The sequence below is a fragment of the Streptopelia decaocto genome, assembly GCF_964273445.1.
Source record: "Streptopelia decaocto genome assembly, chromosome: 3".
Lineage (NCBI taxonomy): Eukaryota > Metazoa > Chordata > Aves > Columbiformes > Columbidae > Streptopelia > Streptopelia decaocto.
The window spans coordinates 61,706,521-61,729,729 of NC_138656.1; the positions used below are offsets into that span (position 1 = coordinate 61,706,521).

Below are 23,209 nucleotides of genomic sequence, written 5' to 3' on the forward strand. Positions count from 1 at the left end.
CACTTGGCCACCGCCTGCAAGTCTGCAGCTCTGAGACGCAGCCCTCAACTCCAGTGCTGGAGGCATCCACCAGTCTGACTGGGGAGGTCCAGCTGTGTTCAGAAACCCACACTCCATCCTTTGGGAGTTTATCTCAATGCAAGGGTATTGTTTCTTTTGTAGGAGAAGCAAAGCAGTACTTTAATGAAGGATTTTGAAACAATGAACATTTTATACATTTAATCAAAGATGTGAGTTTATCTAAAGCCTTTCCAGTCCCACTCATGACAGCCCAGAATTTGTGCCAGTCACTTCTTTTTTTCAGATAGTTAGGTAGATGCCTTCTTTTAGATCATGTTCATATTTAGCAAGAGAAAGGGTGGAAAGGGATGTCCTTGTGTCTGATGGGGCTCACCCTTCACCATTGACGCCTTGGAAACAGTCTTCAATAAGGCTGATGCTTACTCTTAGGTAATAAAAGGACTTCTTAAGAGCACTTCCATGGGTTTCAGCTAGTCCAGATGTTTTGCTGCATCCAAAACCCTTTCCTGGAGCTGACTCTCCAGCCCTTATGCAGACCTTCCCTCACGCATCCTGAGTGTGGGCTAAGACAGGGATGGGTCCAAAGTCAATGGGAGCTTTTACATCATCCCCTGTGGCCTCCTGAAGAGGCCCAAGGGTGGGTTTGATTATGTTTCTTCTTGCTCCACAATCTCAAGAACAGAAAAAACATCTATTGAAGTGTGCATGAGACATCTGCATCCCACAGGAGAGCTCTGGATGTTGCATGGATGGGAGAACTCTGTTGATAAAGTGGCAGGCTACAAGTTATAGGAACAGTCACAGGAGAACCATTCTTGAAACAGCTCTTCCCCTGCCACCTCCTTCCTCAGACTGACATTTCTACATTCTGAATATCCAGTGGTACCAATTAAATGCTTACAGATTATTAATTAATGAAGCAGCCTGTGAGGATTTATGCTGCAAGGCTCCCTGGGCACTAAAGCTGCTGTTCTCGATACCCTGGTTCCTCTGAGCCTTTTCTTTCAAAAAACACCTTCATTTTAGTGCTGAGAGTGGTTTAGCATTTGTTATGTAGTTCGATATAGCGGTGATAAATAAAAGAAAATATTTTAAGGAATTGATAACAGTAGGATCAGCACTGGCAGGAGCAAGGAAACCAGGGGAATCTGGTATTGGGGAAGAGAAACCTCTCACATGTAGCAGCTGAGCTTTCCACAGGCTGCAGCCAAGTGCTGGTGCCTCACATGTGCGACCGCAAGATCAGCCAGCTTCCATGTGACTGAAGAGGAATGGTGAGCATGGCTTTCAGTGTGCCCTGATGTATGCCTGCAAAGGAAATTTATACAGCTGTTATGTAGTCAAGTGGATTTCTTTTATGAAGTGCTTATGAGATGTGAATTAACAGCATTGACATTGAAAACTAGCTCCTGTTCTTTCCCTTCTTCTACGTAAGTGGGAGTTTTGTGGCAGGTAAGTTTTTGCAGGCTACAGCTGTGGTTTTTTTTCAAAAGGTTGTTTCCTAACCAGGTCTTGAGTGCTCTTATCATGTAAGAGGCCCAGAGTCCTGGAAAGCCCACACTACTTTGGAAGCTTGACATTCCTGTATTTTCATCAATGGAACATAGGAAAATTCTGAAATCCTCTATGCAGAAAATATCCTATGTGTAGACCTTGTCTGACTGCTCCTTGTCACTGGATGCCTTTATCTCATACTGCAGTCCTGTGAGAAATGCTGGAGTTAACAAGTTGCAGAGGAAGGAGCTGGTTCCACTGTACAATCTAGACGTGTAAGGGACTGAATTTTGCTTCAAGGTCAAACCTTCAGAACCAGACTTTCTAGTAATTTAATCTTTATTTTAAAAAATCACTGTAGAAGAAATGCTGAAGAGATTTAAAATTGAATTTATAAATAAATTTACAGTCATTATCAGAAGTTTCCTTTACAGTTATATGTAGACATGGGATTCAATGTTACATTTGGCACTGAAAAGCTATCATCCTAGAATAACCACTTTATGAACTCTTACAGCAAAAACTTTGCAAAGGGACTGACAGAGGACACCCTACAGCCGGAGGACTGACAGAGGACATCAGACGGTGCTGCCTGACAGCTGGCAGGACTTGGCCGTGCTTGCGTGGTGAAACAGATTCACAGCACAGGGTGGGTGAGGTCTCTATTTAACTGGGGTAGGAGCAGGTCACCACTCCTGCAGCCAGTTCAGGGCTTCTCCCAATAGAGGCAAAGCTCTTGCTTCTCCAAAGAGGAAGGGATGGGGCTGAATTGAAGGTGTAGAAGGGGGATTTTAAAAAGGAGATGCAGGGGAACATCCCTGAAGAACTGAACTTTGCACATGTTGTTGTAGGGAAATGGGATGGGAGAGGGGGACCATAGGTGATGACCCCCTTTACCTGACAGTAGAAGAAAAGCCTGATTTTTCCCAGGCCCTGGTATAAGGAAACTAGAATACAATTTATTGCCCTGATATTACAGTGCATGGGACAACTACTTAAGCTTATGGATAGTCCTGAAGCTCACCCATACTACCCTGCCAGCATCTTGCAGTCATGATTAGCAAATGCTACATTTATGTCTGACAAGGGAGTTTCTTTGTCAAGTCCGTTCCATCCTTCCCTCTTTAGAGGCTTTCAGTACAACAAAAAACCAAAATACATTGTCACAGCTATGCGACTGCATTTTGTATTGCAGCTGCTGGAAAGAAGGCTGAAATCACTGCCTTATTTTGCTCATGATATTAAAACAGTAGGTAGAAAATATTAGTCATTATTATCATGAGGCTGGTGTCTAATTAATGACCCAGCAGCAAAAGGTTCCCAACTGATCATTTCAACAACTCTGAGAGTTGTCCTAGAAACTCATTCGGCACAGGCAAAGTTTGCTGTGTAAGTCTATTGGCATGCAGACAGTGTGCACACTGACTGGGAAAAATGAAGTGGTGTCAAGGATTCATCGGCTGTACTAACTCTAGGTATGTCCTTGCTGCCTTGGGATTTTGGTTTTAAATGCAATATTGTTTGAAAGTGCTTTGTTGTTTTCAATATAATATTCCAATAAGAGGAAACGTATAGCATCCTGACAGCCCCTGGTTGTACTTTGAAAGAAGATTACCAAAAATGCATTTTGTTTGTTGGTTTTGAACACATAATTCAAGGAATTTGAGTTTTATTCTTGAATCTTGAAGGTTATCAGAAAAAAACCTTATAAATGCACAGACTGATTTATTAGCAAATAAAATCAGCATGTTGCCAAATATCAAGATTTTGGACATGTTTTCATATTGACTAACCTGGTGAAGACCACAGATGTACTGAAGATCACAGTCAGTTCCAGCAGCTAATTTTATCTGGCCCTGACATGGAGCAAGTTCTTAATCTCTGTGTTTTAAAGGCATGCCATTTTCTCTGCTCCTCCTTCCTAATATCCAGAAGTAGAGGATTTGGGAGACTATCATTCAGAATACGGAGCTGCTTTGTATTCTGTTCTTTGTTGTAGGACTGACCCATCATCATAGCAACAAATTTGACACCCTTTTATTTGATTCAGAGCTAGGGATATTTCTTCAGAGATGGGAATGAAATCTTCTCAATAGCACTCTCCAAAGAGAAAATATTCTTATATTGAAAGTATAGCCATTTATTTTTACATGGACAATGGGAAACCTTTGCACAATAAAAGGAGAAATACATAATTGAAAGGCATTTTTATTACCTGCTGCTCCTCAACTGTTTGCATTTATGCATATTCATTTTTACCACATTCAAATTATGAAAGAGCTTTTGGACAGTGAGTTCTTCTGCTTCAGGAGGGCTCTATTAGTATTCTTCCAAATGATAACAGAAGTAAAGCACAGGTTAATTTGGATGCCATCCTGAGCTGTCTTCCATAAATATGGCTTATAGTTAGCATTGCATGCCCTGTTTAAAAAAAACACAGGGCATAGATGGTCCAATTAAATGCTCACCTCTTGAAGACTAAGATGATTATTCCATCTTTCAGTTCTTGAGAAACCTCATGAGAACTGTGTTCCTTGAGCTCTAAGTTGTGTCTTCATTTCTTCTGAGTCAGGAATGGTGTGAATGTGACTGGAAAAGACACTTTCTACTTATTTTGTCAATTCCATTAGGACTATTATCTCCCTAGAGCAGATCTTTGCTCAAATTAACCAAATATTTATGAAGTCCCAAAGGAATAATTTAAGACTGTATCATGGTCCAGTGGATTTTAAAATCTAGCTGAGAAAATTTGATCCTCTAACTTTCATACTTTATTTTCTTCTTATCAAAATAGAAGAACCGAATGGTTTGTCATCTTTCTGCAAAAGGTCCCTCTGCAAAAGGTCCCTCCCCCCCCGCAAAATTTCCTGCAAGGAGTGTAAAGAAAATTAAAGAAAAAATTGATTAAGATTATTTTATTTCAAAATCTGCATTAAATGGGCAAGTGCTGTTCTCTAATGTCTGGTTGTGAAGCCAGCAAACAGCCTGCTAGTACCAAACGCAAGTCTATAAAGAGTAGGACAGCTTCTCATCTGGTGTAAATCAGTACTGACCTGTTGAAGGAGACAAGCTCAGCAGTGCTGTATTTTTTGCACTAAATGAAAATCTAGCCCACTATTTCTCAGTGCATTTGAAGAGGGCTGAGGAATGACCAAGTAACCTCCAGGCCCAGGAGTCTTTGAATGATTCAACCTCTTCCTCTTGTTCCATCCTCTGGCTAGCTCCTCAGTCCTTTCTTGTTTTAATTTCTGTTTCCTTTTAAGAGCATGCTAATCCTGCTGTTACTGCTGCCTTTCTGCCTCTCTTGCTTTTTCCATTCTTTGGGTAAGCTCTTGGGAACACAGTACTTCTGTTAAGTTTTCTTCATGCAACAAACCCCACAGTAGCCTTTGTTTATCAATTATTTGGTATTTATTTACCTAATATGATTTTGATCACAAGGAGTTTATTTAGCATTTGATGAGAGTTCTGCAGCTAATTACTAACACATGTTATAATTCATTGTCAGGCTCATGATCCTTTCAGTAAAACAATGCAGAAACAACCAATGGGACCCTGCTGAGACTGCTTTGTTTGGAAAAGCTGGAATTCAAAGACTTGAGAATAGGAACATACTTTCCAGCCAATTAAAATGGTACATGAGATGCTGGCTCTCCTTGCATCAGGCTGTTAGGATGGGATACTCTGCAGGTTGGCTGTTCTAGGAAGAGGGAGGAGTGGCAAAGCATTGGGTTTTTGCTGCACTATGCACTGCTGCCAGCTTTCAGTCTGGAAAAACCTTCTTGAAACTTTCTTTGGGTGAAAATTGTATGACTGGTATTTGTTATTAACTGGACAGGGATAATGACTAGGATTGTTATTACTGTTATCCATAAGGTATTTTAGAGACAGTAATGAAATTATTACCTCAGAAACCTGGTAGCACACACAAAATTTTCAAAAAAGCACAGAACTAACACTAGCCTCTTGTACTCATGTGATGTGCTCTGCTGATTCCTGAGAACATCTGCTCTCTCTAACTTTGACTTGTTTGATCAGTCAGCAGTTTTCTAGGGGAAGAGCTATGGTTCGTAGACAGACCTTTTAGGAAAGTGTATGTTCAAGAGGGAATGACAGTATGTCCAGAAAGGAATATTAGCAGAAATATGAACAGAGAAGGTAAAAAACACAGGACAAAAGTATTGGAAAAAGCTCAGCAGAGTAGTTTGTTGAGATAAATGACAGGAAGAAGGAGCCATAATAAAGGGAACAAAAAGCAAGGGACGTGAGGAAGACCGTGAAGACAAGGAGAAATAAATATGTAGTGAAGAGATGTCAGACAAAGGATCTAGAGAGATCATGGGAACGCGACTATCAAGGACTCTTACACCTATAGGGTTTTAGTGTCAGTATGTGGAACACATTAAAGGTTTGAATCTGGAGACACCAGATGAAGAGGAGCTGGCAGTAGATTACTGGAGAATTTGGGCATGTAGCTGCTTATTGGACCATTGTGCAGTATTGGTATGTGGGCAGTCATGGGCTTTATTTTTAGAAACTTATGAAACAAAGAGTTGAGTCTCTCTTGGCATTTGCCAGCCTTACATGTACCTTGCTTTTTGAACTGTTATGACAGTGTAGTTGGAAGCTTTGAGAATTTTTTGGTAATGCCATGGAAATGTGCACACTGAAAATGAACAGGAAATGCGCAACAAGAGCAAAGATTTAAATGTTCTTGTTTTTTCCTGTTACGCTGTTGTAGTTATGGCTGCTTGGCTCCTTCAGCTGAAAATAAGGAAAACAATGGCAAACATTTTCTGTTTAACAGTTGGATGCAAGCATAAGGCACATACTTCCTAAAAGACGCACACATTGACCTTGATGGCTCCTAACCATATTTGGGCAAATAATCAAGGCTACTCACTCGCCAGAAGCTCCGTCCATAGTTAAAGGAGACAGATACTTCCAGAGACTGATTCAGACTTTGCTTTGGGGGTGAGCTAGACAAAAGCTGTTAGGACCCTTTAATTATAACTCTAAGAGTAAGTTGACTAGGGATTTAGTAAGCTAATGAACTGTTGGCATCTATGCAGACATTAGTTTCTGGTGTTTATGACCATGCTTTCCTAAGGAAGGGTTTATGAGAATTTGCAGTGCAGGTTTGAACTTTCTTAAAAGCTGTCCCCATTTACTTCTCATTGACAGAGGCGAAAAGTGATAGATTTGGATTCCCTGTTCAGGTTCAGGCTTGGAATAACTATGGCACTCCACACCCAGGTAACTACCCTGAATTTCCTGAAGATTATTTTATTAGATTGTAGACTTCACTGTCTTTGTAGTCCTGTATAACAGCAACAACAGCTCTGTGCAACTGTTGAACACGGTAGCCCATGATACACTGAACTTGGTTCTGCTTGCAGCCATTATGCTTTCATCTATGTTAACTATGGAACTCATATTACGTGGTGAGAGAGCCTGACTCATGCTACTTCTTGGGGCAAGCATATCTGATGGGTGAAACTTAATGCTGGAAAATCTGGGGACTCTTTATCCCTGAGGATTTTGAAAATGTGGCTTGGCAAGACCCTGAGTAAGCTGACCCTTGCTTTGAGTGAGAGATTGGACCAGATGACCTCTAGAGGTTCCTTCCAACACAAGATTTTCTATTATTTTATGATTTTAGTAAAAAATTATGTGCTGAATAATGATAGTAGCTTCCATATCTATTTATGATTTTGAAACAAACCTGCATGGAAATAGTCAAAGCTTTTGATTAAAATTGATCTGATGGTATTTAGTCCAAATTCCTTAGATTCCTTAGGATAAAAATGTGAAAAATATGATTCCCCCTGTTATTTTTTTTTTTAAAGAAGTATCTGTAATGAAAAAAAGGAAGTTCGAAAATTGAATTAACTTTTTTGTAGTTTGATTTAAAACAACATATTTTGATTTAAAACTAAATATTTTTATAATTTTTTTACTTTCCTTAGAAGGAAATTGGAATAAATATTGCAGAACTTTCACTTATTTTGAAAAATTATTCTCAATTAGAAGAAATCTGCCTCTTCTTTTTTTGTTGTTGGTTTTTTTTTTTTAGCATCAGTCTTGCAGAACTTTTCCAGTGCGTGCCTCCCTAAAGATAAGATTTCATGAACTTCCTATTTCCAGAACCAGAAACTTGATGGGGGCTCTGAATAAGGCTGCGGATTGTTGTTAACCATCAAGGTTTTGACGCCCTCTGATATAAGAAACAAACAGGTGGTTTTCTTGGGAAATAAATCAGGGAGTTCTGTGTGTCATAATAGATTGTGTGGTAAATTTTTTATTGATTGCATCATCTGCCTGAAAAGAGAAAGGGCTTTTAAGACCCTTTGTTGTGGGACTGCGTGTGCAGCCTTAATGCAGCGCATTTGACAGTGGCTGTCAGAGCATCCTTACTGCACCATACCTGATAGCACACTGGGCAGTTCAGTAGAGGTTACACAAACACAGGTCCTGTCCCAAAAAGCTTGACATTAATGTGGTTCTGTTTGCCTTCTTCATGACCTCCACACTTAATTCAGGTGGAAATTCTCAGTGTTGAAGTCTGATTCTTTCGATGCTGTCCCTGGTGTATGCTTCCTGCCCACACTGCAGCCAGCAGTCACTGGATGTCTTTCCATGAGTCCGCATTTCTTAACACTTAGGACATAGAGCGTTTCTCATAGTTGAGTCATAAGGAAGAAACTTTTGTCAGGTATCTAAAACAGGCCTTTAATCAACATAGGGTGTGAGAGAGGTGTCTTTTGTTAATAACAGTTGATATTACTACTCACTGAAATAGCTTGAGGAACTTAGCTACTGTTAAAGAAATGGATTGCCAAAGCATTTACAAATTCCAAGTTTTGTGTTGAATCATTTATACTTGATTGTATAAACCTGTCAACCTGTCGTCTTGTCAGCACATCTGTGAGTGACGCCATGTAACTATTGCTGGTTTCCCATTTGACTGCTCAGCACTTATCTACATAAGCCAATCAAATAACCAAATAGTTAGGCTTACCACACAACTGGGCTAGTACCAAGTGAAATATCTGATGGAGTATATTCACTGTTGGGTATGTCTTCTGTCTTGATTTGGGGATGCTGACCTAAGGTCTGTTAAACCCAGCATGAATTAAAAACATCCAATAATTAATACACTCATTTCTGAATTGCTCCTCTTGCAGCTCTGTTCACTGTCACACTATATCCTTTTTGAGAATTTAAAGCAGTTATACCAACCAACCAAACCAGAAGAAATCAGCCCTAGTATTGTTTGATAGCCTGTGACATGGGCTACTCTGCAGCTTTCTGCCACAGGAAGATACTTTGAGCTTATTTATTCTCCAAGCAGAGATGTAGTGTACTGTCTGTATAACACCCTGAACAGTTTGTCAATAATTTTTTTTCCTTCCCTTGTAAATAAGAATGTCTGAACAAAACAATAAACATGATAATTTGCAGAAGATTGGGGCACTAAGATCAGATAGAGTTGTTGCTTAGAAGCATATTTATGTGAATTGCAATCTAGCCTAGACAGCTTTTAGAGCAGAAAGGTGATTAGCAAGTTTACTATCTATAGCTTTTCCAGTTGCATGTGTGAAGTTACCAAGAAATGTGTACAAAAGGTTTTCAAAACATTCTCATTGTTTTCCTCCTATTGACATAATTTTCTCAGCTTCTCATGAAGCAGGAGTCAGTCTTTTATCTTTTGGAGGAAAAGGCCACTAGTGGGGATGCTACGCTCACTTACAGTTTTGATTCAGGTTGGAAATCACAGAGTTTGCATATGGTGCCTTAATAACTGACCTCAGTTTATTTTGGTAACACTAACACTTATCCTAGTCTAAAGCTTATCCCCGTCTAAAGTAAAAAATTCTCAAGAATTGTGTCACCTGGACTGAATGTGTGAAAGGGGAGTCCCAAATCAGATCTGCTCAACTTCTCAGTAAGTATCTTTCAAAATCTGTCCATATCAATAGCTGCCCTGCATTGCCTGGTGATGCTGTTATTTTCTTCAGGGTGGACCAGAACTAAAGGTTTCTCTATCCTCGTTCTCCATGTTCCATATTCTTTGGTTCTCTTCCTTCATTGTTTTGGGCCAGCTGTAGACTGTGGGGAGCTCAGAGCAGGGCAGATGTGAGTCTTCTGTAGGAACACCTGGATTTTGAAATCTGATCCCTTAAAGTGCTTATTGACCATTGCCTTCTTAATGACTGACAGTTCATGCCAAATGCTAGTACATGAAATTGGATTATTGTAAATAGTAAATCTGGATGGTGGCTCAATGGTAGAAAAATTTTAGAGTCTTGAAAGCTACTATCTGAGTAAAGTAGAACTTAATCTATTTTGGAGAGCTTCCCCCAAAGTTGGTCGAGGCACATGTGACCAGCATACTGGGACTGGATGATAGTGGTTGTGTATTTTTCGCTTCCTTCATTCTTTCAAAGTTGGGACAACTGAGTATGAAACACTACCAAATCAGATGTTGTCTTTCACTCACTGTGTGATGATGCAAATGAATTCCTGAGTTCTACAGAAATGAGTTATACCATTCTTTTGAAATAAGGCTTTACCTTTTTTTTAATGAAAAGGAGCATCCTGATAGCCTGGGAAATGGAAATACCTTAATTCATGGAATAAGCTCAAGAAAAGCAATGGATGCTCACCTCCTCCTCCCCATCCTGCCAGGGCTGCTCAGGATAGGGGCTACTTGCAAGGGACCTTGCAGGTTGTGACTGCTCAGGAATGGGCTTCTGGATTCTCTTTTCTTCATGTTGCTTTTCAGCAACACAACTGATTGGGTTTGTGGACTTGACTGCTGAGGGTGATGATTTATTTCACATGAACCATTGAACTCTCTTCTTCTGCAAACAACTTTGGATTGCTGCTGACCTCAAGCTGAATCAGTAACTGAGAACAAATTGTTCTGGTTCCCCTTTTCACCCTAGTACCCTTGCATTCCTTCGTCCTTTGTGTAATGTGAACCTACACATAGCAGTAAGTACTTTTACAAATAATATTTGCACATCAAATGTCAGAGAAAACATGCCTGTCTATTCCTGTGCATAGCTGGGCTTTAAGGGAAAATGACAATCTGTTTAGTACACAGTGGCTCTAAGGTCACTGCATGTTGAAAATATAAATGCATGTGTTCAATATATGAAGCACGTTTGATAATACATCATTTAAATGTCATATGAATGTTATTTCAATATGGAAGCTCAAGGGATTTTAAATGGTTCCTTTCACAGGAACTTCTCATACAGTATCTCCTCTGTCCAGAAAGGTTTATCTTCATGGATTTTACAATATTTAAGGGGCACTGATTTGATATTGAATATATGAGCCTTGTTTCTGTTTTAACATTAAAGCAGGATTCAGTGGAAAATTAACCAGAGTTTTTGAGTCTACTACACTGTGATCTCTCCATATAGAGGAACGCTGTTTGGTTAGCTGAGCCTGAAATCTGATACAGTAGTACATGGTGTAGGAACATACAGAGAATGGCAGAAAAATCCTGGATACATGGGAAAGAAATCAGCATGAGAAATGGGAGAATTGTGTGTTCACAGGTCTCTAACCTCTTCTTTGCTTCTGTCCACTAAGTCATCTCCCTGCTGTTGTACTGGCATTAAAAAACTACAATATACTTGAGAGGAAAGCAAAGCAAACAGTCTAGGGGAGAAACACGACCATTCTCCCTCTTAGTGTGCCGTGTCTCCTCTCTCTGAAGGGCATCCACTCTTGACCTGAGGGGAGATGCTGATCAGCCACCTAAAAATAATTTGCTTCTGTTGCCTGCTCAGCATCTGGCAACTGTGAGGGGTAGCTGGGAAGCTTTTGTTAATATCTCTTCTATGTGTTTCCTGAGTATTTTTCCAAAGCAGCTTAGTTGTATGTGATGAGCTCTCATTTCCTAATGCCAGTGACTGCAAGTGTGTGCCAGGGGATAACTGCAAAGCCATGTTACTTTGTCTGGTCACATCATCTGTGTCCACTCCCTGTAATTCCTTGAGAATGACTGATGCCAAATGATGTCACAGGAGCATTGCATGTTTCATAAGGCATGTCAAATAAAATACGCTGTGGGGACAGGCTACCCTTTCCTTTGAACAACTTTTTGCTTGTAGATACAGAGTTTGAACAAAGCTAGGGTCAGATTAGGCATTTTTACAAAGCCCAGTAAAAGTCCAGTTGTAACAAGGCTAGGTGGACCCCTCTTTTCTTCAGTTTAGCAACTCTGGATAATTTTCATAGAATCAGAGAATGTCCTGAGTTGGAAAGGACCCACAAGGATCATCGAGTCCAACTCCCGTCCCTGCATATGGCAGCCCCACAGTTCACACCATGTGTCTGAGGGCGTTGTCCAGTCTCTTCTTGAACACTGTCAGACTTGGGGCCACAACACCTCCCTGGGGAGCCTGTTCCAGTGCTCCACCACTCTCTGGGTGAAGAGCCTTTTCCTAATGTCCAACGTAAACCTCCCCCGGCACATTTTCCTGCCATTCCCTTGGGTTCTGTCCTTGGTCACTAAAGAAAAGAGTTTGGTGCCTGTCCTTCCTCCTCTCCTTGTGAAGAAGCTGTAGACCATGATGAGGTCTCCTCTTAGTCTCCTCCAGACTGAACAAACCAAGTGACTTTAGCCACTCCTCATATGGCCTCCTCTCCAAACCCTTCACCAACTTCGCAGTCCTCTTCTGGACACTCTCTAGTAGCTTAACATCTTTTTTATCCTGTGACACCCAGAACTGCACACAGTGCTCCAGGTGAGGCCTCACCAGCGCAGAGCAGAGTGGGACAAGCACCCTCCTCACCCAGCTGGCAATGCTGTGCTTGATGCACCCCAGGACACGGGTGGCCCTCTTGGCTGCCAGGGCACACTGTTGGTTCCTGTTCAACTTGCTGTTGACCAGAAACCCCAGATCCCTCTCTGCAGAGCTGCTTTCCAGCATCTCATCCCCCAGTCTGTATGTTCAGCCAGGGTTGCCATGTCCTAGGTGCAAAAAACGGCACTTGCCCTTGTTGAACTTTATGCAGTTGGTGATTGCCCAGTTCTCCAATTGGTCAAGATGTGTCTGCAGGGCCTCTCTGCCCTCCAGAGTATCGACAGCTTCTCCCGATTTTGTGTCAGTGGCAAACTTACTAAGTAATCACTTAAGTCCTGAGCCTAAGTCATTTATAAAGACATTAAAGAGCGCTGGCCCTAAAATGGATCCCTGTGGAACCCCACTAGTGACTGGTCACCAGTCCAAGGTAACCCCATTTACTAGGACCCTCTGAGCCTGGCCTATCAGTCAACTGCTCACCCATTGTATTGTGTGTTTACCCAGCTATATGTTGGACATCTTGTCCAGGAGGATACTGTGAAAGACAGTACTAAAGGCTTTACTGGAATCCAAAAAGATCACATCAACAGTCTTCCCTTGGTCAACTAGGTGGGTAAGCTTTTCGTAGAACTAAATTAAGTTTATTAAGCAAGGCTTTCCCCTCATGAACCCGCACTGGCTAGGACCAATGACTGCATTGTCATTCAGATGCTTTTCAATAACTTCCAGAACAATCTTCTTCAAGATTTTGCTGGGAACAGAAGTGAGGATGACAGGCCTGTAGTTGCCAGGGTCACCCCTGTTGCCCTTCTTGTAGACTGGGACAATGTTTTCCAGCTTCCAGTCATCCAGGACCTTTCCAGATTCCCAGGAGAGTTGAAAAATCATGGAGAGAGGTCTACGATGTTGAAAATTGCTGGATGGATTAAAAGTTATGCAATCTCCTGGATCCCTGGCACAGTGTACAACTGACTCTGAAACAGTGGAAGTATGTCTACTTATACTCCTAATACACCTAACACACCTGCATTTGATGAACAGGTGTGATTTTGTCTGTGTTTCAGGCATTGAGGCAGGTCAGTGATTTCTCCTATGGGTCTACAAAGCAACTGCTTTGAGAAAAAGCCTGTGGACAGAACTGTAATAACATAATTCTGGCAAGAGCCGAGATACAAACAACAAAGTCACATCTGTGCAGTCGCTTTCGAGTGTGAAATGTAATTAATTTTGCCCTTTTAAAATGAAGACATTTTGCGTACTGACTTCCCCTGAATCTGTGCTCAAAACCTGGAAAAATAAAGGCTTAACAATATCCAAGACCTTTAGGAAAGGAGAGAGGAGAAAAAAAGAATTCAATGAAGATAAAGTCTGTTCTCAGAGGAGTCTTGTGATATCGCTGCTGGGAGGGCTCCTTTTTGGACCATAGTACTGGCTATTTAGGAAGAATGAAGACAGAAGTAGACAAGGGGGTCACTGTTTCACCTGGCCTTTCTTTTAGGTTATCTCTTGCTCTCCCACATGTCAAATCTTTGTGTTTGGAATATGGAGCTTGTTCATCCTGGTGGGAAAATGGGATGACTGGGAAGGAATTTATCATTCGTTTAAAATACTCAATTTCCTGATAATGAAGACAGTGGCAAAGAAGTGGAACATTTTCCTGCATGATTAAGCCACCATGACAGATTTCTTCCACCAACCTGAAAAATGCATGTTAAAACTGGATTTGGTTGAGTCAAAACTTCAAAAAATTTGAGGTGAAGGGAGAGGTTTGGCAGAAGAAACTGAAGAGTGGGTCAGGTCTTCATGACTCATATCAGTAACTTCTTTTTTGTATAGATAAATCAGTACCAGAAAGCTGATAAACTGAAAATTGACCTAATAATACTTTTATGAGATTTGCAATGTATCTCTTGCAATTCTCTCCCCATGACTTCTATTTTTCTAAGTTGAAATCTATCAAATACTCCCTACTCCTTCACTGGATGGATTCACTCCCCGTTGTTGGACTCCAGTGCTGAACAACTTGCTTTATTGGACACACTTTCTGCACAGGGAAGAAAACAACTTAGCCAAGTCTCTGTAAGCTGAATACTGGGCAAGCAATGCATTAACTGCTGTTTGCGTGAACCTTGCTTGCTTTGAAAGAGCCATCTTCTCAGTGCTTTCTCCTAACTTCTAATAAAAGTTGCCCAACCTCAGAACTGGGTTTCAGATTTCTTTCAGTGCATAAGCAAAAGCTTTCTTCTACTGCCTATGAAATTACTTTTGAGCTGTACATGCTATTTTTCACCTCAGTTTCAGGATTTATGGACCTTAAAAGTTTTGTTTGTTTGTTTGTTTGAAGCTCTCTGATTGCTTTGAACTGCTTTGTTCAGCCTTGACTAGCATGGCTGGCACTCTTGAGCTTCTCAGAGTCTGCACAGCAAACTGTGCTGCATTTTTTGGCACCAGTTCCAAGTGACCACAGCTGGGATCTGGTGAAGCTGAGCTCTTTTTGCTACCACTGTTTACACTAATACAAATCAAACTTTCAAAGTGTACCTTTTTAATTTTCCTGTGGTTTCAATACAGCCAAAATACCTCAGTATTAAGAGCATGAATGACCTCTTTGGGGAGATGAGTGACTTTGTAAGCAGGTGTTTGGAGGTGCCTGGCTACAAGAAGAGAGCATCTGTGCCCTTTAGAGAGGCAAGAGGAAAAAGGAATGTCTTCAGCTTCCTCTCTTGTTGTCTTTTCTATTTCTGGGTCGCTCAGCATACTATAATCCCAAGGAACTGTATGTGTTATATTCTGAACTAGGAAATAAGAAATTCAGGCAATCATTGATGTTCTTACCTTTGTAACAGTGATAAGACTTTGGCAGATCTACATCAGTGTCAGTGGGTCCTTCATTTTAGACAGTGCTACTTTCCATATTTTCAGTACAGCTATATAGCTTGCTAACTCTGTGAGATGGTAGTGAACCAGACAGTCAGAAAGAAAAAGACTTCATGACTCCAAGATGCAGTGAAAAATATAAGTGTTTTGTATGTGTGAAAATGTATAAAAAACCTAAAATATCAAATTAATAAAAGTAATAAATGTAATAAAAGTAATAAAAAGTAATAAAAATAAATGGCAGGTTCTGAAATAGCAAAGAATGGCCTACATTCAGGAAAACTACATTCAGGAAAACTACATTCAGGAAAAAGGAATATAAAGACACTAAATACCCAAGCAATAAAGAAATTCTGAAAATTAGAGGGCACGTTACTAGCTGGAGATTTGGAAGAGAGGAAAAAAACCCCCAACAAACCAACATATTAAATATAACTCTATGTGCCTGTAAAGAAATAAAAGAATTCCTCTACACCCTGTGGAGAATCCTACAGTCCTTTACTATCTGAGAAGAGTGATGGCAAACATCTATGTCAAATCTTTTGAAGCCATTAGGCGTAGTTAACTTGTACTAATCCAGCACACACAAGTTGGTTGAGGAGGTGTCTGACGTACTTGAAACAGGCATCAGCGTGATCAGTGACTGCATAGGTGCTTTTTCAGCACTGTGTGTGTTCTGATCTATATACTGGTGCGGGTTTGTAACAAAGCAATATTGTAGGTCAAACCCAAGGTAAATGAAAAATCCTACAAGTTGTTGAAAGTGAGAAACCCTAATAGATTTTTTTTGATGTCTGAACAAGATATTGTCAAGACAGTCACAAAACTGAAACTAGTGCTTATTTTTAGCAACAGCCGAAGTTCAGTACTGAGAAAACACAGACATAATACAGAGACCAGCAGACTGTTAAATTGAAAGGATGAGGCAGCTGACGGAGTGATCATGATCATGTGATAAGCAAGGACATTCAGAGGTTTGCAAATGAAAACTTATAATCTAGGAACAAAGCAAGCTGGACACAACTCCAGCGCATGGGCTTCAGATCTGGAGAGGTGCCTGTATAGACATTTCAGCATCAAACCCCTGCAGAGAGCAGCAACTAAGGCAGTGCTGGGCTGTACAAAACAGCAGGACCAGGAGGAAAGCTTCTCCCTTTGTAAGAGTGCTGCTGGGCTACGGCATCCAACCTTAGAGACTGTTTTGCAAGAGGAATGAGGAACTGGAGACAAAACAGAAGAGACACATGCAGGTGATTTGAAAGCTGAAGCGTATGCCCTGCAGGTGAAAACACAGGAGTGTCTGGGAGATGATTTTATTAAAATGTGTCTTCATAGGAAGTGCATGCAACTATGAAAAGGCACAGGAAAGGAAAACGGCACAGTGAAGACTTAGCAGCTCATTCTCTACAAATCTGAAGGAGGAACAACTCATTAATGAAGTAGATAAACCTTCAGGACAAGCTAGGAAGTGGATTTGCTGCCCTTTAAATTCTTCAGATCAAAATCCACTGTCTCTCTACTGACATGTTCATGAGTTTAGTAAGGGAGCAATTGGATGAAACTTAATGACGTGATGTACTAGAGGGAATGCCAAATAAACTAGCAGTCCCTTTAATCCGTAAACTTTGTGATCAGAGTATCTGGATTTTTCTCACTAGCTGGCAACAGTAGAAGAGGAATGATTAAATCTAAAAAAGCATTTTTAGAAGTCTTAACTTATTATTTCACGCCACCTGAGATACTAATTTAACCAGTAACAGAAAATGGAGTCTTAGGGACCTGTGCTGCTTCTGGTTTCAGGTGTGATTTTTCATCATTTTATTTTCCATTGATTACACAAGTGGACTAGTAGAGCCAGCTTTCCCTCCACATATTTTTGAAAGAGTTCACAATTCATGAGAACTCTTCAAATTTTAGAAAGCTGCTGTTGTTTATTCTGTATGTTTGTATTCATTAGAGTAAAAAAATACTTTGCAAACCAGGGACTGACTAGTACTGTATCTCATAATTTGTGGCCTCAAGTAGGAAAGCAACCAGCATGCACAATTCTAAGGCAGATTAGGTCAAATGTAACAGAACAATATTACTGGATATCACTATTTGGTACCTTAACTTTCATGAGTATAGTGAGCACTGCAATGATTGCTGGAATTGGTGGTAACTAATAACTTCATGGATGAAATTTGGGGTTATTAATCTTATCAACAATGTAAGACGACAGGAAAGAAACTGAAAAGAAATTATACTTCTGCAGATAGCTGTACCAAGGGGAGACTGAGGTCTATTAAGCAGTGCATCTTCTGGAACGTGGCAGCCCTGGGACTTGGCTCTGGGGTTGCTGTATGGTACGTGTACCCTACTGTCTCATGGCTGTTTGGAAAAATGCAACAAAGGTTACATGCTTTAGGAGTGTTTCTTAGTGCATATACTCATAAGGAAAGCGGAAGAAACATATTAATGATCTTAAACATGGACCTGAGCCTGAAAGTTTCCATATCTGTTTTCACCCAAACTCATTACTATAAAATTTAACCTACACAAGACTTCCATTACTTGTTTTATATATGTCTGTACATATACAGTGCACGCAAACACCTGCAAATATAGATATGCATGCTCCAGCCAAAGAGGAAAATTCAATAAAAATGAAGTACCTGACAAACTGTACAAAATAAAATTAATTTTCAGCATGGTGCTGGGTTTATGTAGATAATTTCTTTAATGTGGAATTTACCTGCAGTGTTGTGGGTGTACGTAAGACCTATAACCAGTAAGGTGGGGTTTCCCTGCATTGTTTGGGGGAGTGTCTGTGTGGACAGATACGGAATGGTGGTCTGAAAGTTTGACAGTAGCAATATAAAAACAAGTCTTTCAAAAATGTTAGGAATGTTTTTTGGTCTGATTCTGGTACATTCCATGCTACTGATTCAAAGAAATGCAAACAAGAACCCTTATCATGCAATTACATACCTAGGCAGAGTTAAACGGTTTCTGAGTTACTTATGTGCTAAGACAGTGGAATTTGTAAGGGACTTTTTGAAGATAAATGTTGAAACAGTAAAATAAATGTACGTATGTATGTCTGTTGTATCTTATAAGGTGTGGTTCTATATGCCATAGACAGGCATTTCACAATCACATTCTATGGCAGAATTATGGCTTCTCTGTGAACTTTTTTTTTTCATTTGGTTTTCTATACTAGAAATGTCAGGTCCTGCTTTATCATCTTCAGCAGCTTTTGTAGAAAACCTGCCAGATAACATCATTTGTATCCAAACCTCGTGGTACACTTTTCTCTTCATTCTCAAGGACTGACAAAATGGGATTCAGAGATGGGCTCCCACTCAGTTAAGCCACATGTGTTTTGCATACACATGGTGTCTAATAGGGACGGTGGAATAGGGATGCAAGGTATGTCTGCAAGCACTCCATAGCACTTCAAACAGGTATACAGACAGCTTTCATCTTGTGAATTTGTTTATTAACATCACTGTGACCATGCCAACATACGCTGCAAATATCTGCTGTGGACTACAGAGGGCCTGAAGCCAGTTTTGCCATAATTGTGCCAGTAGAATCCAAATCTGTGATTTTTATGGGTTTCATAAGTTTTAGTGTTTGCAGTAATATCAGTTTGAGGCTGTGAAAGATCCACCTCCAAGACCTTCACAAATCTGTATGACCTTTCAAACACTAAGAGGAAAGCAGAATCCATATTTATGTTTGAGAAGGTTTCCTAGTGAGCACCCTCCAGTCTTCCTGTTGGGTGCTACCGACAGCTTTGCGTAGATGGAGTACTGCTATCTGCAGACCAAAGATACCCAAAGCTTTTAAATACATAACATACACTGTCTTCAGGTAGCTTTAGGCCTCTAGGTGTGTTTAAGGGCACACTCCCAAGATGAAAGGCCATTATTTGTAAAGATACTCAGGCACTGGTATCCTCAGTGTTGCAATGCTTAATTGACTAATTCCTCTGTTTTGTTTAAAAAATGACTTGTGGTTCAAACCCTGAGACTTCAAAAGAATGGGGGTGCTTAAATCACTGCTGGTCCAATTTCTGCTTGTTTATCCAATAACTTTCTGATGGAAAAATGTAAAGAACTGTCATAGGTACAAAGACTAAAACCTAAATTTCCTTCTTCTCAGATGAGTCTGGAAGAATGCCAATTCCAGCTTCTTCCTTTGCTCTTTGTGCCTCAATGGATCTTTTTTTTTTTCCTCATTGTTGCAGAACTTCTATAGAGAGTTGGAAAGAGTGTCCTCTCAATACCAGGAGATAGGGGTTTGCATTGTTAAGCACAAAAAAGGAACTAACCCTTCGAGACTGGATCAAATAATGCAGGTCTGAGCAGTCTGTGAAAGAACTAAGAGAGTAATTGTAAGGCAACTGACTGCTGGTTAAATCACTGGTTACCATCTTTGCTGTTTTCAAATAAAAACTTCTTCAAACACATTTAATTATGAATATTTTACAGAGATGCAGAGAACATAGAGGGAAAGTTAGGATATCTTTTAGCTGGTTGAGACACATATATGAAACATAGTCCAAATCTGGGTCCAGAAAGCTTTCAACATTGGTCAACAAGATAGATGAAGAAGAGGAAGAGAGGTGCAGCATTACTTGCCCAAATATGAAGCCAATAGGTCAGTGACAGAAAAAGAAAAAAAATGTTTTATTTTCTTTGTTTCAGGTTTGTATGCTGATGAGCACGCTACATTTAAAATCAAGCTGGATTGCTTTTTGATGATCAAATAAGTAACAGAGGTATAATGTTGAGTATTGTGAACTTCATATAACAGCTATGTCTTATCACTCTATTAAAACAAGAACTGATTTATCCCCAGTACAGCCCTTGATGAATAACTTCATGGTTGTGTAAGATGTGGTAAATTTGAAGCAAAGTAAATGTAAGAAAAAAAAAGTCCAAAATTACATAGAAAGTTTTCCTGCCTCCTTTTCTATTGTTGTTGACAACAGATCACATACCATCTATCACCTATCATGAAAGATTTAAAAAAACCCAAAACCTCTGTTATTAATTTTTAAGATGAAAATGCCCATAGGAAAGCCAGTTTTATAGATGAAGACTAGACTGGATAAAATCACATGAAGCATTATTCCATTTAGATTTTATTCTGTTCAGTCAGTCACATCATTCACCCCCTTTGAGACAGATGTGTTTTGCAAGGGCTATTTTAGGTTCCAAAATCTATGCCTGGCCTTTATTCTGGCTTTTATATCCTGTCCTTTTCTCTCTGTGTGTCTAAGAGATTACTTTATTAATTTTAAAGAAAACATCCTTTAGGGATTAGACTAAACCATTTTTTGCAGCCACTGAGAGAGGGCATTTTAGATGGCATCCAGTGACATTCATAATACAGCTTTTGATGGTCTGAGATCTCATCTATTCTGCTCCCCTGCAAGAACAATATTCTGACAAAAGTAGACCATACCTGTGTCACAAGATTGATGATGGAACAAAGAAACTGACTCCCTAAACCCTGAAACTTTGTGTAATATGGAAGGCTTTTGTATAAGCTCTAGAGACAAAAAAAATATTTTGCTGGTATATGTCTCATTTCTGTTAAGAGAGTTTGCCAGGATAGTTTGACTAGTAAATCTTCTCTAGGCTAGGCAAGGCCAGTAGGTTGGACCCTCTAGTCTTGTCTTGGCTTAAAGCACATAGAAAGTAATTAGGGTTGCAAAGCGCTATTGCTACATTGATATGATGCTTTATCTCGAGAGGATTTTCTAACGGGCACTAGACTGATCTCATGTGCTGATACTGCTTCCAGTCTGCGTGTCTTTTCTGGCAGGGTATTTCGCTGCACCGGTGTTACGCTGTGGCAGTGACTTGGCTGGGCACTCGCGACCACTTACCACGTCCATGTGATCCCCTTTTAGACTTGCATCTGTTCTTAGCTGATTTACTTCATTTCAAAGATCGACGTTTCAGCAGCATAGTGTGTTCCCTGGCTTGGAAAATTGAATTTTCAACCATTGAACAGCATGATCGGTCTCATTTTGCTTGAGATGACTTGCCATTAAAAGCTGAATGGAAAGCACTTGGTTTCTCAGCAAAGTTTGAATTCTCTTTGGATGTGGGTGGGGAAATTGATTATATATTAATATAATGAAAAGGTGTTATGACAACTTGCATGCCAGCCCTATAACTGCTGTTGAATAGATCACAGGAACTCTTTGCTTTACTTAACACAGCACAAACTGGCTGTCTGGCACATAAGGGCATATGAAGGGCTGTGCTGGTGTAGTAGTTCCAGTTATGGATGCACTGGAATGGTGGAAAGACAGACAGGAGGTGAAAAACTAACTCACTCTGACTATAATTACTTCTGTTCATATGGAGATCATGTGTGGATTAAGAGACTATGTAAAAATCAGTGTGTATGGAAGGAATAAAATGAAAAAATGATGGGGAAATAATGGGAGAACTGTTGCACGGAATTCAAGATTATTGTGGTGTTTATTTCAATGGGGTTACATTTTTATCCTTTGTGTATGGGTTACAGTTAACCCCACTGCCAAGATGTGTTCTCAGTTCTAAGGACCTAAGCTGTCCTACTGACATGGAGTATTTGTGCAGCTGAAGCTGAGCCTGTTCCTAAGTCTCTGCCAGACCACAGTTTTACTCTGTGACCTGTCCACAGAGGAATAACATGTTTTTCCAGCTTAGGAATTAGACCTTCATCCAGAAGATGGCTATCAGAGTTCTGCTTATTTTTATATACAATGGCATTGTACTAGCTTAGGTGTCTCCTGCCCCATTCTTGTGTCTAGTTTTGTTTGTTTCTTTGTTTGTTTGGCTTTTTGTTTGTTTGTTTTTGTTTTGTTTTGTTTTTCTTGTACTTTTCCAGCACAGCATCTTGCTGCTCCTTTAGTTGGGCAACTACAACTGTTTGTGAAACTGCATGGGAAACTACATCACTGAAATTACCCAGGGAAAAAAACATTCCAGAATGAGAGCATCTTTACATCTTGATTTGGCATCTTTCCCTGTGAAATAAACACATTAATGCCCATATAGCTCCTTAAAGGCACAGAGAAAACTACACAAATTTTTTTTTTTAATTATTTTTTAAAAGCTCATTGCTGATAGAGCTCTGAGTACAACTCCTCAGAGACCACACCTATCCTACAGCAAAAAATATTTGTAAGCATGCTCCAAAGATGACAGCTATAGCCTTGCCATCCTGACGATGAGTTTGATCCATTTTTATTATTTTATTTTTTTTTTTAGCAGAGAGAAAGCTCTTGTGCCCTTCATTCTTCTAATTTAAGAGTAGCTCAACTTGTACCCGAGAGGGATGGGCTTTAATTGGATTGACTCAAGTTTTCAATGGCTTTTCTGTCCTGCATTTCTTCTGTCTAAACATAGAAGGCGCTCTTACACCGCTGTCTGCAGCTGGGAAAAGGCATTCCTGGAGCTTAAACGTTGTTTGAACTGTTGGTTTTGACCAAGCAAAGCAGTAAGTGGTCCATACCCCAGGACATAAAGCAAAGCTGATAACAAATAAGCAAATACATTAATCTGTATTTACGCAAAGGTAAATACCTTTCTGCAAAGGCAAATAAAGTTATTTACATTTAGAGAAAGAAAAAGTCCATTGAGACATACCATGATAAAAAGCTGAGCAGCTATAAACCATGATGTCTTATCCATGCAGCATCTCTTCCATAGATTGATACTTAGAGCTTCACACAAGTCTTTCTGAAAGGCAGAACCACCTTTCCTAAGCAGACCTCATAAGTACAGGTGTTTCAGAATAGATTTTGCATTGTATGAAATCCTGCCCACAATCCAAATAAGTTATGTTTTGAACTGTCCAAATTGGCTACTTGCACTGGTTTGAATTGTCTGAAATTGTTTTGATAAGCACATGCACGTGTATATGTATACATATTCATGTACAAGTATATATGCATATATAACTATATGCATATGTATATATACACTGAAATATAA

At 39.9% G+C, this 23,209-nt stretch overlaps 1 long non-coding RNA gene across 1 annotated transcript; it reads left to right on the plus strand.

The window, feature by feature from the left end:
- Positions 1-1,371: 1,371 nt before the first annotated feature.
- Positions 1,372-21,262, plus strand: LOC309438088. Its single transcript, XR_014183707.1, has 4 exons — positions 1,372-1,473; positions 19,456-19,602; positions 19,916-19,989; positions 21,042-21,262. It is a non-coding gene; the product is annotated as an uncharacterized lncRNA (long non-coding RNA).
- The last annotated feature ends 1,947 nt before the right edge of the window (positions 21,263-23,209 follow it).